The following is a 15,318-nucleotide window of genomic DNA, read 5'->3' on the forward strand; positions in this document are numbered from 1 at the left end:
GTCGGATGGAGCCGGAGTCGTCGGATTTGGTGGTTAGGCGGAGGTCGGGGTCGACGTAGAAGACGGCGTAGGGCTTGAGTTCGTTGTTATTCCAGTTGAAGTTCTTCATGTGCTTGGCGGAGATGATTGTGAGGTCGAGATCGAGAGGCTTCGGCGGCAGAGGGCGAGAGGGGGCCATGGTAGTGGTGGTGGTTGTGGCGCTAACTTGCGTGGATGAAGCGCGTGAAGAGGATGGTGATGCCCGGTTTTAGAGAGCTGGAAGAACCGAAGAAATGATATTTCAGATTCTCTCCTCCCCTTAATAGCTAAAATTTCAGTTGAAGAAGGAAGAGAGAGAGTGAGTCAGAGAGGGAGAGATGACTCATTGAGTCAACTCAGAAGGAGAAGAACAAAGATGTTCCAACCCAACAACAACAACCAAGTGAGTCGACGCTCTCAAATTTCTCTTCACTCTGAGAAAATGAGAGAACATATTGATTAGGTTTATGTAATTCTCACTGTTTCTGTTCTTGAAGAATTTGAAAGAATCGTAGCATTGGGAGCTTGATAATTCAAATGCATGTTGTTAATCTAGTCGCCATTGTTTTTTGGCACGTTGAAATTCGTAGAAGATGAACTTGAATTGTTGTAATCGTTGTTGTAATCTGTAATTTTGTGAATTCTGAGTGGTTTTTTGTGACTGGGTTTTCGTGAATTTCCTCTCTTTTGAGCTCTAGAATTTGATTTTTGATCGGTTTTTGTTTCGAAGGAAATGGTAGAAAGTTGGATTATTGAAAGATTGACATGCAAGAATTGATTTTTATGTATTGGTCAGAATGTGAGGTTTGGAAATTGGACTAGGGTTTTGGGATGATGAAGTTATGCATTTTCACTCTTGGAAGAAGTATTACGAATTTGGTGCAGTGCAATTTTCTGTCGAAGTTGTAATTGCCAGATTTAGGTTGTGCTTGGTTGACTTTGAATTTTTCGGTAGACACCGCCACTATGATGGGAAAAAAAAACAGTTATAGATGGGTTGATACTTGAAAGTTGATTGCTTTTGCGGTGAGTGGAGATTGTTTAGAACTTTGCTTGCTTTTCTGTTTGGTTTGAAACCACTTGTTACCCGCGAGCTAGGGATGGCAAAAATCCCCAGCGGGGCGGAGCTTCATTGGATACCCGCCCCTAATGGGGGGAGAATTCGGGGACAGATGGGGATGGGGATGGGGATCCCCAATCCCCACTATCTAAGATTGGGGATGGGGCGGGGATGGTATTGTGATCTCCATCCCCAAACCCGCCCCAATAATATATACATATATTTAACTTATATATATTTTAATTTATTGTTTATAATATAAATCGCAAATATATACATTTATTACTTTACTTTAATATCTACACTTTTATTTTAATGATGTTTTGACTTTTGCACTCATTGAATTATGATTTATGAATTTAATTATATTTTAAATTTATTTGTTGTAGATTTTGATTTTAAAAAAGGCAATATGAGAAAAAATTATTTTATTTATTAAATTCTTATTGGGGATTTGGGGCGGGTTTGGAGACTTAGTCCCCAATGGGGATGGGGACGGGGAATCCCCAATATATTTTTATTGGGGATTGGGGCGGGGATGGGGGTAGAGAATGACCCTGGGGATGGGGATGGTATTGTGATCCCCATCCCCAACCCGCCCCATTGCCATCCCTACCGCGAGCAAAGATTTTTGAAAGTCCTTTTCTTTTGGAAACTTATCTGTACTTTTAGGGGCTTGTTAAACGATATATATAGTAGAATAGTCAAGAAGAAAAGCAAAGTTTATGTCCATGCATCCGGGTTTTTATTTGTGTCATTTGGTCATCCTTTTGCAGCTTCCAATTAAGTCATTACCTATTCAAGATCCATTAGCACTGATGCAAGTGGATAAAAAATAAAATAAATAAATTATAAAAACCCAGAGGAGGATAGAGAGCTGGAAGAAGAGGTAAAAAAAAAAAAAATAAATAAATAAAAAACAAGAGAGAGAGAGAGAGAAGAAAATAAATAAATTAAAAAAAAAAAACTAAGTGAGGGTAAATTAGACATTTCAGCACGTGAGGAATACCACTTCAGCAATTTAACTGACAATTTGAATGGAGCTTGACGGCAGGGACGAAATGGAAGGAAATTGAGAGTTCAGAGACCTTTTAGGTGAGATTCGAAGGTCAGGGACTGAAACGATGAAATCCTATAAGTATAGGGAGTAAACAGTAATTAACTCTTTTTAAAAGTTTTCTAAGTCTAGAGACTAATCCGTACCAATAGGTCTGTTTGGTCTAATCATTTTCCTTTCTCAAAGTGATGTCTTATCTTCTTCTTCTTTCTTTTTTTCCTTACCTAATGACGTCTTATCTTTTAGTTGATAAAGCTTTGTGTAATATGAACATTGTGCTCAATGATATCTACAATTCGGGATCTACTTCGGTACAACATTGGACTATACTTCGTTCGGTACAACATTGGACTATACTTCGGTACAACATTGGACTATACTTCGGTACAGCATTGATGATAGACCGCTCTCATGTAATAGTAGACTTACTAGCAGACTAAATCATTGCCGGGTACATTAGGCAGAGATGGCCTATCAATATAACTGTTGCAATTTATCAATTGATACATCGGTTCAATATTGTACGGTTTATGCTCAAAACTATATTTTTGGAAGGAAGTGGCGAGTATGTTTGTAACTTACTGTAGCACTAGATAATAATGAAGTGAGGTCTGCTTCTCGGAAGCTACCTTTCAATAGGTTCGTACTTCATAATATGTACAAACTACAAAGAAAGGAAGAAGCTAGTTTCCTACCAAGACTAAACAGATGGTACTAAACAGATAGCACTAGTGCTGAAAGTGATAAAATGCTTAAATGCTGCATGTACCATGACTGCCATCTAACAGATAGTGCTGAAAGTGATCAAATGCTGCATGCACCATGACTCCATCTTCACTTTTCTTGTTCATTTCGAAGGGTGAGCAAGTTGGAACATTAATTATCAATGCTAAAATGATAACTTATATTCTCCACCACTATAGTATTCTGAGGAAATTAAATCATGTTAATGAATATTCAATATAAATACTCATAATCATGCACGAGATATATTTAAAGGTTACATGAACAATGATGCATAATACAATCTAACAGTTAAGAAATCTCATGTTCTAACCAAACAAACAAATTCCTCTGAATAACACAAAACCGAACAATCTTATGCGCCACCAGATTACATGACTTATGAGGGACTTCGGGCCCAGACTTGTAACTACACCATCAAAGACCTTCTCTTCTAAAATAATATATTTTGCCGCAAAGAAATGTGAATAAATAAGACAACTCTTTTTTTTTTTTTTGAAGAATATCATGTTGATATATTAATAAACTCAGGCCAGAAATGACCATTTCATATCCTCCCTCTACCATCTCAGGGTAGATAAAGAGTTTGTGGTATACCACAGCGATACATAGATTAGATCTGATCATTTGACGGTACCCATGCTCACTTATTCAAGAAAGCCTATAAACTATATTACCAAAGACAAGTAAATAGGCTAAGTACATAAAAACTTAAATGAGATCCGACCCTAGAAGGCTGACCCACTTCTCATGAGGCCCAAGACAAGGCCCAAAGACCTCATCCCAGCCCCAAAAGGAGTAAGCAAGCCCAAAAGGCCCAGCTAATCTTGGCGTCGCGCAGTCATGACCCAGCAGCCCCATGCCACGGACTGCCCCGCCACCGGCCGCTGCGATGACCACCATATCGAAAAGCTTCAAGTGCAACCACAGGGTCAGTTGCACCATTAGGACTCCCCAGCCCATGCCATGGAACGTTGAAACTGGTCGGAACCAGATCAACGAAAAGGTTGGAGGAGGAATCTGATCCACCAATCCAGCAAACTCCGGCGCCGATAGCGTGACCCCTGCCGTCGCCGTATTCCTCAAGCTATGAGCACAGCCGCTCATCACCAGAGCTACAGATCGCAGGCTGGCCTCTTCTTGCTTCACCGCCGGCAGCGCCCAAGCAAAATCTCTCATCTGCACAGCCTCCATGGAGCCCAAATCTTTGGTCGACAGCGACGATTTCAAACGGGCTCTATTTGGGTAAGAACATCTACCTCTCCTTGACGCCTCAGTCCACCACGACAAGGATTGATCTGCAGTCCCCAGCGAAACACTTGGGGCTCCATAAGCAGATTGAGAGTGAAAGAACAAGGAGATAGGTGAAAAGCCTAGCCTTGGCCTTGGTCTCTAGGAGGAGATAGCAGCAGGCACGCGCAATAGGTCTGATGAAAAGGAGGTCGGAATAGATCTCCATCTGTGATGGAGGAGAGGCCAAGGGCGGCTGGAGCGCAACCCTAGCAGAGCCATTATATAAATAAGACAACTCTTAATCAGATTCCACTCTTAACAAATGGAGTTAGGCATCAAGCGTTAACTCCTAACCCGCTTTAACAGGAAGAAGCTCAATGACAGCACAGTGATATTACTAGTTTCTTATTTCAAATGAATCAGGATTGAAATATGTTAACTATTCAATCGCGTTACCATTGTGTTATTGTTTTCGATGGCTGAGACATGCAGGCATGCACACCATCATTCATGCATGTAGGCTAATCTTTAGGTTAAACTAAAGAGTTGGACCACTAGCATTTAAATTTGGTGATGAGGAATTTTTCTACAAAATGTAAGAAGAGTATCCTAATTAAGTTCAACCCTCCCATCCTCCAATTATAGAACAAAATCAGAAAAATAAAAGCTATTTATTGATTTTCATAATAGATTTCCATGTCAGATTCTATAGCATATTCCCTGCTAAATAAAAACACCCTATAATATCTTCTTCTCTTCTGCTTAGATCTGAAACCAGATCCAGTGTACCCTTTTACTAGTCTACCTTCAACTCTCAAGTTACCTCTCAAAAAAGAAGAGGGAAGAGTAATTCTCCTTCAAAGGACACGTGTCCAGCCATCACTGGCCCTCTTCATTTGTTCAGTCCAATTGGGTTAGCGCATGATCCTCTATATAAACAATTCTCACAAGTGATTCGAGCACTGCAAATAGACCTGTAAATGAACCGGATATGGATCGGATCGACCTAAATCAAAATCCGTTTACTTAAAAAAAAAATTGATCCAAACCCGCTCCGTTAACCAGGCGGATCATTAATAGCTCGATCCAAATCCGTATCCGCCGGATTAACGGATACCCGATCCGCTAATCCGACCCGTTTATAATTTCAAATATTTTAAAATTTTAAATAGTAATATTAAATTTATATCATGATACCTCATAAAATATTAATAAAATATTAAAACAACATAAAAAGTATCACCAAAAGTAGAATTACATTATCAAAATTCTTAATGCTTCTTGGAATCTTGGGTGATGGATTGTCATTTAAATTTCTGCAAAAAAAAAAATTTGTATTAGAAATTCTTCATATTTTATATTTTATATTTTTAAAAAATAATAATATATTAATAAAAATAATATTTTATTATTACGAAAACAGGCCGGATTATCAACGGATCGGATCGACCAAAATCCATATTTGATCCGTTAAATAAACGGGTTAACGGATTCGGATCAGCGGATCAAAATTTTCGATCCAAACCTGTTCAATAGCCACGGATTTGGAGCGGGTCCGGATCAAAATCTGGTCATTTACAAGTCTAACTGCAAAGGATCTGCTTCACATTCTCTTTCGCATTGACCCAATTACAAGGTGAATCCCAAAACATCTTTTGAACTTTTAAATCTCATTAAGTCTGAATCTTAAAGTTCAAATCTTTTTTGTTTTTCTCATTGGGTTTGATATAAAGTTGGGTTCTTTGGTTTCTTCAGTTTATGATGGTTGATGGGTTTAAGGGTGCTCTAGTTCACGGTGTAGGCCTCAATGCAGTGTTAAATCTTTAGTAAAATCTTACTGGGTTTGGGGTTTTAATGCTTAATTCATTGGTTTTCAACATCTGGGTGGATACTTGTTTGCTGTTTTATTGCTTAGTTTCTGGGCGTTGGTTCTTCATAATTGCATAAATGTCAGTGTTTGCGGTTTCCTTTTTTTTTAGTGGGCCAAATGAAGAAAGAGGTCCGGTCGAGCTTGAAGCCCCTGGTCAAACCGCATTTATTGTTGCCGAACAGTTCGGGCCCAAATCCTGAAGAAAGCTAATGTTGTTTTCCAAAGTCAAATTCTAGTTTTCGATTCAAAGGGTTCATTTTGGACAAGCTGAAGCTCAATTCTTTGATCAAAAGATCTAGACTTTAAGTTGAGCATTGTGTTATTCTGAATTTGATGTGCAGGAGAAGTAGCAGACTGTAAATGGCTGTTATGAAGCCTGGAGTGATTGCCTTGTTTGATGTTGATGGGACTCTCACTGCTCGTGATGTGGATTCTCTGGGGAGGATAGATGCGAGGATGGGTATTGGTGTACGACTTGTGGCTTGTGGTGGTTGTTTGAACCCAAAATAACATTTTTTCCGATAAAGGGGGACTCGAGAGAAACCGGGCCAATATCCGTGGCCCAAGCTATTTATTTTCGACAAGTTCGGAATATATTATTTAGATGCTAAATAAGGCCTACTTGGAGATCAAGCAATCTCGAAGCAAATCTGGATATTCACTGATTTACTATTAATTATCAAATATTTGATAATTAATGGTGATCTATTTGCTTGATTACCAAGCTTTTGCAAAGAGAGAACATGGCAACGTACTTCTCTACCCATAATTAAGGTCTTTGGTTGATCAATTAAGGAAGTATTAAGGTGGGCCACCAGCTAAGCTTTCTCATGCAATTGATGGTAGCTGGACGTGGGAGAGATAGGAAGCATGTGATCATCCTTGATTGTCAATAATGAAGGAATACATATGTATATATATGTGATGTGGTGGCTCATGCAATTATGCAATTAAGGTGGACGTGGAACTATTTGCTGCCAATATATATATGCATGATTGTTGGACTGAGAGTCCCTGCGATGAGTGCTCGCGAAGATATATATGAACATATATACATGCATATCCAACAGCTCGCGACCAAGAGGAAGATTACGTCCAGGACTCTAAAAGGTAATTAATCTTACCTAGAAGATTGCTACAACAGAGTCAATCTTTTATTGCTTGCGATAGATATCAAAACTATTAAGTGTTTTGATTTGATTCAAGGCCAATAACTGTGGCCTAAAATATAGTATTGCATTCCTATTTAGAAGGAGAAGCTGCAGAGCCTATATATGAGGCTAAAGACGACACAGAAAAAGACCTCTCTCTAAAATCAATCAATCCCAGCGATTACAAAGCCTCTCCGGAGCAAATCTTCAACCTCGTTGAAACCCGGTGACTGCGCGCCAGTCCTAGTCTCTTCAAGAGCCGACTGTCAGCATCACCAGATCAACCCGGCGACCGTACTTTCAGTCCTAGTCTCCCCAGGAGCCGACTGCTAGTGCAACTGCCACCGTCACTACCAGCGAAGCAATGGTAACGCCCTCGCAACCCAGCGAAGCTAAAGTCACGCTTTAGCACAACCCGTGCTTTCTCCAAACTTCCCAGTGATTGCTCTGCTTAGTCTACAATACTAAGTATCGATTCGGTGAACGCAAGAGACCACACCCAAAGTCCTTATCCGTAAGGCAGAAAGTCCTTTCCCGGAAGGCTAGAGAAGAACCTTGTGGCGAGGTTGGTGCTCTCCTCGTCCACATCGTTTGAGAAGAAGTCAGGTCAAGGGACGCCCCGACGACTGCACCCCACGGTGCTGGCACGCTCGCGCATTCAAAAGAGACAATTTGTACCAGACTGATTTTGGGAGCCAAACATTTTGGCACGCCCAGTGGGACCGCACTAGAGTCTTTTTGTGTTCTCCATCATTGGGATGCCAGAGGGAAATCTTTACCAAAAGAAACTCCTGAAGTCATTCCTCTTTTTCTCAAGAAGAAGAAGTGCAAGTTCCTAAACTTCTCAAACCGCAAGGCCTCTAGTTACAAGTCGCATAAAACTTACGATGATGACGAGGCGACGATAGAAGACTTTGTGCCTATTCCCATCCCAGAAGATGCGAGCTGGAAAGAAGAGATGGACATCCGAGCGATTAATGGTAATAGACATTGGGAGCTGTTGATTAAATCGTGTGCGAAGACGGAGCAGCTTTTCCAGCAGAACTCCAAAACTAGGGAGCAAAGTGAACAACGCTTTCAAGAAGCTATGGAAAGATGCCAGAAGCTTTTCTCGAGCAGCAACAAACAGGCTGCTCAACATGTCACGAACACCACGGCAGAGTCCGCAACTATGGGCAAGAGGGATGCCAATCTGACTGCAACTCATGTGGATTCGCAACATGGGGAGGTCGACGCCATCAACACAAAGCAAGAAAACTTCTTGGAAAATCAAGAAGCTGCAAGCAAAGATGGTGTTTCTGAGATTGAATTGCCTATAGGAAGTGATCAATCTAAAGGCAAAAACCTTCCTCTCAACCAACTCGTCGCAGAATAGGAAAGTAGCATGCCTATTGTTGAATCACAGCCTTCCATAGAGGCTGTGCATGGAGAAGATCATCAACAAGATTGTTCTTCTGACAATGAAATTGTCTCTGAACAAATATTTGATTTCTCCACTGATCAGGCCAAATATGTGGCTACTGATCAGGCCAAATATGTGGCTACTGATCGGGCCAAATATGTGGCTACTGATCAGATGCATGGGGGGCAAGATATTGCCCAGGTTCACCCCCTTGATAACCAAAAGCAGGTGCATAATCAATCTAATTATGACTCTGCTACTGGACGTCATGACCATGCAAAGGGTCAAGAGCATAATCCACTTAATTATCAATTAAGGCATGGCCCACCTTACTATCATCAATCTAGCTTTGGCCATGCTACTGGACGTCATGGTGAAGGTGGCCACAATCATGGCCAACTTAATTATCAATTAAGTTGTGGTCTTGAAAAGCCAACATGTGGCTTTATTAATCAATTCAACTTGAATTTCTTCATCAGTGTTTCAAGGCCAAGCGGTGGCTTTGATATACATGGAGGATACATCTTCAACCCACCTTGCAAGAATGGCCAGAATAATTATTCTAGTGGCCAATTTGTACTTCGCGACTGCAAGTTTGAGTATCATCAATACAAGTTAACTCTTGTTTACAATTATTCAGCTCCAAATTTCTTGCAGAAGAAATTTATCTATGATGATACTATACAGTCCATAGGGGCGTCACAATATGATGCCTGGGAAAAATATAGAGGCAAACAAATATTTGAGATGCCTATTTTTGAAGAAGAGATCGATTTACCACTCTTTGGTGATTCTAAATATGATCTCAACATGGAGCCAATCTATGATGAATATGATGATAATTACAATTTGATTATTGGTTCCAAGAATCATATGCAGGAGTACAAGTCTTTTGAGGCTCTTGATCATGAGAATTTTGACCAACAAGTGGTCCAATACAATAGCCAATCTGTGGCTTATTCTGAAGAAACCATGTTCTATGACATGGTAGTTGGCGACAAAGCCGATCTTGGGACACCATCATCTCCAAATTTGCAATTGAAGATCATGCTTCGTCAACCAACAAAGATACTTGGGGGGCAATATTACTCCTTCTACGAGCCAAATTTCTTCCAAGTTTTTGACGCGAAGTATCTTTGTTGCTTTCCTGCAAGCTCTCACAAGAGAGGTTTTCATGCTATAAATTTTGATACATCGGAGCTTGGAGTGAAGCATAGGTGGCCTCCCCCGTGGCCTTCTAGAGGTTAGCCAAACATGTTGCTGCTAGCTTCTTTATTTGCTTTTAATTTTCAATTTGCAGTTTTCTTTTAGTTAGTAAAAAAAAAAAAAAAATACAAAAAGAGAGTTATGCGTCACGAAGGACGCGGAGATATCAGCGACTGGCCGCGAAGAGCGCGGGGCCGCGAAGGAATGGCCGCGAAGAGCGACTGGCCGCGAGCAAATTGGCACGAAGAACATGTTCGCGAATGCTTTTCTGGCGAGAGATAACTACCCGAAGCAAGTTTCGCTGAACGCCCTTCGCCAAAGTCTTCCATAGAAACATTTAAGCGGAATTCGCTGAGTACAATCCGCCTAAGCGTCGCCAGCGAGCTTCGCTAGAATGTTCCCAGCAAGGTAAGGTACAACTGAGGTGAAGTCGATCTAAAGGCCAGTGAGTGGACCTTAATGGACAATCTTCTGCCAACCACAGTGGCAGGCATCGAGGTATAGCATCGTGGAAGGAGTTTGACGCCAAAACGGAGTCAGGGAGAGTTTCTTCCGGCGGCGAGAAGAAGGAAAATCGAATTGCAGAAGGTTCCATACCCAATCCAGAATAGTCTCTCACTGCTGCTACGAGGAATCGAGCTCAATCCCCAAGCAGTTCTTGATTGTACTATCTTTATGTTTGTACCCAATTTTGGTCAATCGGCCCATAAAATATTTGGCCGATAGGTGAGGAAAATATGATGCTTTTACAGATTATATCTCAATAAATTTCATATTTATGAGATTTTATTAGATATTAACTTTTGGAGAAGAAATGAGAAGGGAAGGAAATAACGGCGATAATTATTCTTTGGAATAATTAATGCCGAGACTTTATTGAGTTTGAAGGCATTAGAGAGAATATTGCATATTTAAGAACAAATCAATATAATGGCGCCGCAAGAAGAATGCAATTATGGTGCGATTAAGGAATTTATTACGCCTAATTGTATTTTCTTTCCTAAATGTTATGTTTGTAATAGTATAAATAGGAGGCATTTAGCTCATTGTAAAAGGTCCCCGACCAACACAACTCAAAATCAATACATCAAATTCTCTACAATATCAATCTTTTCATTCTTTCTCTAGCTTACTTTAATTTTTATCGCTTTCTTTACGTTCTGCACTTTATCTTTCCTGCAATTTACTCTTCAGTCTCTTTAAATTTCATGCAATTTAATTAATTCGCATTTAGATTCTTGTTAATTCGCATTTAGATTCTTGTTCTTTCACTTTTCGCACTTTACTTTCTGCAACCTATATCAAAAATATCTTTTTAGAAGCAACATCGGTGAAGACGCCGAAAGTCCTTGCAACAAAGGCAAGAGAACCCAGCGGCCGAGACGGTTCCTTCCTCGGCCCACAGTCACTTGAAAGAAGTCAGATCAAGCGCAAATCTTATCAAAACCTCGCTTGGCCAATTGGCCGCGAGTTGGCACGCCTGCGTATCAAGAAGGACAATTGGACTTCAAATCCCTCGGCTACTAATTTGAGCCGAGACGATTTTGAGGCAAACATCTTTTGGCACGCCCAGTGGGACACTAATGTATTAGGTGTTTTCACAAATGAGTTTCTGCGAGCCGAATCTAAACGGCTCAAGTTCAATATATGGTGTTAATGGGAGATACAGTTATGTTGCATACAAAAGTTTTGTTGACTTCAATAGCCACGCCGCATGGAACTTACAAACACCCAAAACACAACCTCAATATGGTTGCAGTTTTGACAAGGAGGTTGATTTTCCTCTAGATGGTAAGCCCAAATTTGATCTCGACATTGAGCCTATTGATGATATATATGAAGAAGACGAGCCAATTCATGGCTTTGATCTACTCAGAGGGCTAAAGCACCATCAAGAGTTTGATTATTTAAGTGAGGAGGTTGTACACTTTGACATGGTTGTCAGTAATAAAGCCGACTTAGAAAAATCACAATCGGCGAAATTTGAAGTAGAAGCCGAAGTTGGTAATTCAAGTACATATGCAGAGCTTGAAAATTTGGCCTACATAATAGCCAGAGAACAAGAACCTACTACATGGGGTTTAAGTTTAATGCTTCACAGCCTCCAAAGGCTTGAACCAAAGGCCGAAAACAAAGAAGTTTCCAAGTTTGCGATAAAGCATCGTTGGCCACCTCCATAACGGCCATAATAATTTTCTTTTTTTCTTTAGAATCTGCAAAAGAAAAAAAAAAAAAAGAAAAAAAAAAAGAAGACGACACAGGAAAGAGGCAAGAAAGTGTGCTTGGAAAGAAAGCTTGTGTTTTAACCCATATATACAAGCAATATTCGTTATCGGCTTCATTTTGGCCGAGTGCCTAATTGTTCAAGGAGCTTCATTAAAGTTGCTAAGTATTTACTGGTGGTCATGAGATGTAAGTTTGGGTGGATTATGTGGTCTAGTAATTAAAGGGCAATTTAATTTAAATGACCAGAAAAGATGCATTTTCAGATTCTAAATATACCAATTTCCTCACCATATCATCAGTGAAGATTTAAGGCCATGAAGACCAAATTTATATTTTTGGCTAGAAGCTTTAAATGGGCTGGGGCTTATGTAGATGCTACAAACGATGATCTTTCTATCATAATTCATTATGCATGACATGGGTTGAGAAGATTTTCAAGTTTAATTTGCAAACATTTCCTTAACCACTCGGCGACATTCGCCGATGCTCAAGGAAATGGGGGGGGGCTATGTTTGTACCCAATTTTGGTCAATCGGCCCATAAAATATTTGGCCGATAGGTGAGGAAAATATGATGCTTTTACAGATTATATCTCAATAAATTTCATATTTATGAGATTTTATTAGATATTAACTTTTGGAGAAGAAATGAGAAGGGAAGGAAATAACGGCGATAATTATTCTTTGGAATAATTAATGCCGAGACTTTATTGAGTTTGAAGGCATTAGAGAGAATATTGCATATTTAAGAACAAATCAATATAATGGCGCCGCAAGAAGAATGCAATTATGGTGCGATTAAGGAATTTATTACGCCTAATTGTATTTTCTTTCCTAAATGTTATGTTTGTAATAGTATAAATAGGAGGCATTTAGCTCATTGTAAAAGGTCCCCGACCAACACAACTCAAAATCAATACATCAAATTCTCTACAATATCAATCTTTTCATTCTTTCTCTAGCTTACTTTAATTTTTATCGCTTTCTTTACGTTCTGCACTTTATCTTTCCTGCAATTTACTCTTCAGTCTCTTTAAATTTCATGCAATTTAATTAATTCGCATTTAGATTCTTGTTAATTCGCATTTAGATTCTTGTTCTTTCACTTTTCGCACTTTACTTTCTGCAACCTATATCAAAAATATCTTTTTAGAAGCAACATCGGTGAAGACGCCGAAAGTCCTTGCAACAAAGGCAAGAGAACCCAGCGGCCGAGACGGTTCCTTCCTCGGCCCACAGTCACTTGAAAGAAGTCAGATCAAGCGCAAATCTTATCAAAACCTCGCTTGGCCAATTGGCCGCGAGTTGGCACGCCTGCGTATCAAGAAGGACAATTGGACTTCAAATCCCTCGGCTACTAATTTGAGCCGAGACGATTTTGAGGCAAACACTTTATTGATAAATTGGCTGTCTGTGGGCTACTCTGTTGAGCTTTCATAAAAAAAAAAAAAAAAAAAAAAAAAAAAAAAAATCTGAGAATATGATCTATGCCCACAAGGTGTTTGATGGAGTGCCTGAGAGAGATTCAGTTCCATGGGCTTCTATGATTGCGGGGTATACGATGCAGCGCCTAGCTTGAGGTGCATTAGAGTTGTTGGGTTGATGAAATTTTAGAACGCGGCACTCGTTTTCAATGTAGTTACGCATGGCAGCAGATGCAAAGGAAAATATTTTCCCCAAGTATAGCAGCGATATCTTTGTGGTCAGGTTATAAACATCAAGGGTCTACAGAGGGCATGTACAAGAGAAATATATGGTGCTCTTGTCTCTGTTATTGCCATTCCTGAAAGTCTGGGGACTATGCAATGAAGTGCACAAGACTGCGGACTGGGGGGCAACACAAAGTCTTGCTTGGACGAAGACAGGTCATGTTCTTCAATCATGGTTGCTGTGATTTTAAATTCCTGGAAATATATATATTCGAATATTATACACTTGTGTATGTATATATGGGGGAGGGATTTCAAAATTCTGTGGCATGATTTTAATTAAGACTTGTTTGAGTGTCTTAGTATCACCCAGGCCAATACTTGTGGCCATGAAATTTTACGAAGATTTTACTTTGTGAGATGATTTAATGCCAATTATAGTGGCAGTATACATTGATTTGCAGAGAAGGACACTGCGTAGCCCTAACCTTCTTGCAGGTTTCAGAGCTCAGAGCCAACTTGTGGCTTTTCGCTTGCATATATATATATATATATATATATATATATATATATATATTGGAATGTCTACTGGGTGGCGTCAGCATTATAAGAAGTACGTCGCTCTACTGCAATCTTCTTCCTGATCAACGATAGGATGTAGCAGCAATGGAAATCTTTCTATCAAAAAGTCATGTGCAGTAGGTGTGTGAAAAGGACAGGATATGATCACCGGAATATCAAGGTGAAGCTGAAGAGATGGATCAAGTGGGCGTCAAGCTAGAAGTAGCGGTGGAGAAAAGTATAATTAATTCAAGTTACATGCTATCATGTGCATGAATGGATGTTCTACATGAAAAAGTGTGCCTGCCTCCAGCATCTTTTCTTGATTAAACCATGCATACCTACAGCATGTTCTCATCCACTAAGAACAAAAGAGGCTTATTAAAACCATATTTATGGTTAGTTGGCCTGATTGTTAAAAGCATGCGAAACAAGTCACTGCGAGATTTGGGGGGCATTTCCTTCAGAAGGCCAGATGTAGAGGCTTTATTAGTTGAATACTGAAGTCATTATACTCTCTTATTACGATCAGGCTCATGCAAGTGTTTGATCATCAATCTCCCAAGGCCAACCCCTGTGGCTTTTAAGTTTTTACCAAAGTTTTACTTTGCCAACATTCTTGCTCAGGACTTATGCAGTGTTCTAAGCTCTTTAAGGCCAATTCCAGTGGCCTAAAAATAAAGTATTTCATTCAGGTTGATGATACTTTCTGGAGCAATTCGAAGACTTATGGCGAGTACATCATCTACGAGTGCTTGTCTATCAAGGTGATACTCTTTGAATCTATCTCATTGTTCGTCTTAGACATCGACATTCATACTTCATGGCCTAATTAGGGGCCTATCTAGGATCAGTCCAGTGATATCAATTGAGTCAATGCCTGTGGCTTTAAAGCGACGTTGTTACAAGACTAGTGCTGACTCAAGACCTCTTCAGTCAAGACGGGGAACTTTGACTTCGAGGTCTGGGGGCAATGTTTGAACCCAAAATAACATTTTTTCCGATAAAGGGGGACTCGAGAGAAACCGGGCCAATATCCGTGGCCCAAGCTATTTATTTTCAACAAGTTCGGAATATATTATTTAGAGGCTAAATAATGCCTACTTGGAGATCAAGCAATCTCGAAGCAAATCTGGATATTC

This window comes from Rosa rugosa, chromosome 6 (assembly GCF_958449725.1).
Source record: "Rosa rugosa chromosome 6, drRosRugo1.1, whole genome shotgun sequence".
Classification (NCBI taxonomy): Eukaryota; Viridiplantae; Streptophyta; class Magnoliopsida; order Rosales; family Rosaceae; genus Rosa; species Rosa rugosa.